The sequence below is a fragment of the Rhododendron vialii genome, chromosome 13a (genome assembly GCF_030253575.1).
Source record: "Rhododendron vialii isolate Sample 1 chromosome 13a, ASM3025357v1".
In the NCBI taxonomy this organism is placed as follows: domain Eukaryota; kingdom Viridiplantae; phylum Streptophyta; class Magnoliopsida; order Ericales; family Ericaceae; genus Rhododendron; species Rhododendron vialii.
In genome coordinates this window covers 14,748,977-14,751,552 of record NC_080569.1, presented here as the reverse complement: position 1 = coordinate 14,751,552, position 2,576 = coordinate 14,748,977, and the positions used below count along the sequence as shown (strand labels likewise).

General features: G+C 34.1%; 1 non-coding gene across 1 annotated transcript; it reads right to left on the bottom strand.

The window, feature by feature from the left end:
* Positions 1–760: 760 nt before the first annotated feature.
* Positions 761–867, bottom strand: LOC131315385 (small nucleolar RNA snoR100). The gene has a single exon (XR_009196719.1). It is a non-coding gene; the product is annotated as a small nucleolar RNA snoR100 (small nucleolar RNA).
* Between the last annotated feature and the right edge of the window lie 1,709 nt (positions 868–2,576).

Here is a 2,576-nt window from a genome sequence, read left to right as displayed (position 1 = left end):
ACAAACTTTATTTTGTGAATCATAAGGAATATTTGTGTGTGTGTGAGTAAAGAGATCGATCGAACTTTGCAGATGTGAAAACAAATTGCATACATATCATTATTATTCCCTCCGTCCAAATTTTTTGTGTATGCTTTCGTTTTGGAAACTCTCAAAAAATTATCTTATATCTTTTGATCTATAATATTTTAAATTTTCAATATGAATTATTTGATAGATCTCAATTGATTTTGTTAAGCAAAGATTTCAAAATAATAGAAAAAACATTATAGATTGTGGAATATATATAGGTAAGTTTTTGAGAGGTCCCAAAAAAGACCTAGCTAGAACGACACTTTTAATTTTTACAAAAATCATAAGTAGGGTGAAGTAAAACGTCCCTTCAGGTCCTTTCTTCTTGGAGGTATAGGGGCAAGGACGGAACTAGGATTTTACCCTAGCAGTGGTGAAATATATACTAAAAAAATAAAAAGATGCATTACAATATTAATAGTCATCGGTTCCAGAAAAAAATTAAAATAACATAATAACAACTATAGTAAATGATGTTTTTCATTTGCATATAGAGTATGAAAAAAGACTAATTTTAATTTTGGGCATCGATAATGCCACTCCAACAACAACAGCAGCAACAGAACCCATGTAGTCCCCAATCATTGGGGGTATAAGCAGAGGAGGATTGGAGACAGACCTAACTTTTAACAATATGTATAAAATGGTTGATCTCAGAATACCACTTAAACAGTAGCCCCATTATACGTGTTTTGCTGTGGAACTATGCCCCAAATCAAAGCTAAATGACATCAAAGAGGGTAGACCTAGAGACCCAATTCAATTTATGTGCACATTACCATGCTTCCTTCATTGATAGTCTATAGCATCAGTCTGCACAAAGATAATGCCACTCTCCAAATTTATAATGTCACTCCCCAAATCCCTATATGGATTTCCCAAATTGATAACCGAACTCCCTTTTAGGAGTGACATTATAATTAAATTCCCTTAATTTTTTAGGTTAAGTTATTTTAGGGTTATAATTAATGTGGAGTTTTTTTTCTTAATTACACATCATCATTTATATTATTTCACTTTGGCCCATTGAATTTAGTTTTAGAATACTTTTTTGGGTCTCATTTCTTAAAAAAAAATAAAAAATAGATTTATGACTAATATATAATAAAAAATAAGAAAAAAAATCTAGCAGTGGCGAGACTATATAGGTTGGAAATACATTTTTTTTCACATATAATAATTGCGTTTTCTAAAATTCTTGTCATGGCGGCCGCCGCCACTAGACCCCCCCTGATCCCATCCTTGATAGGGGGGCCACTGTCTCAATAGTATTCTGAAAGCAGCTACAATATATGCAGTTACTTTGTGCATATATTGCCAAAAGTTAAGTCTATCTCCAAATTCCAATCCAGCCCGCCAATATAATTGTGGACGCATATATTGCCAAAAGTTAAGTTTATCTCCAAATTCCAATCCAGCCCGCCAATATAATTGTAGACTAGATGAATCTTGTTATTGTTTGTTCTATAAGTAAGGTGAAGTTGTGCTTAAATACCTGCATAATTAGCCATGCAGCTAGCCAAAGATATGGCGCTGGCTATGACGATCGAGAAAAGGCCCCAAAAACAAGTTGTTGCTTCGGGTACTTGAATTCCCTTCACCGGCCAATAATGTTTTTTACGTAGTTCCAGTGGATGCCGGATGCCCCCGTGAGCACATGTCCACGGTACAAGGACAACAACATTGCTCCACCCACGCTAACCAAAGTGGCTTGCATGACCCAGCTCCCCTGTTGATTCCCAGCAGTTTCCAGCCTACCAAACAGTGATTTATATCAAAACATCAAAATAAAATAAATGGTATGCTGCATGTCATGATCTTTATGCAGCCTACCAAACGGGGATTTATACCAAAACATCAAAATGAAAATAAATGGTATACATGTCATGATCTTTATGCAGCCTACCAAACAGTGATTTATAGGTCCAGTGTGTGAACCATCACGTAGAATAGGACCACATTGAATCGATCACGCGGTCAACAGATCCCATTGGATTAATGTACCGGCTGGCTAATCGAAGTCCCGGCCGATGTTCTTTCGCATTTTTTAGTTTGTCAAACTTTTTGTATTGATTCGTTTCAACGAGAGGAATCGGAAAAGTTCAAAAATTATGATAGAAACTCATAGTTTTTTAAATAAAGACAAAGATACCTAGAAAATACAAATTTTGTTTAATTCAACTCTATTCTCCTAATCATTTGTAAGATTGGAGGTTTTTGGATTTATTTTTTCTTTCAATTCTACTCTGACTAAGATATGATTTAGCAGAAACTTTGTTAAATTAGGTTCTTCAAAAGAATTATCCAAGTCTTGATTCATGATGAAATCCTCAAGTATGGTTGGAAATTGGAATATTAAAAGAAAAATAAAACCAAGCTACGGAAGAGAACATTTTAGCATTACAAATATTACTTGTTAGAGCATTCACAGTGGAATAATCAAAAGTTATCACATCATTTTTTGGTTATCCATTTAAGAGGTTATTAAGGTTAACAATGTAGAT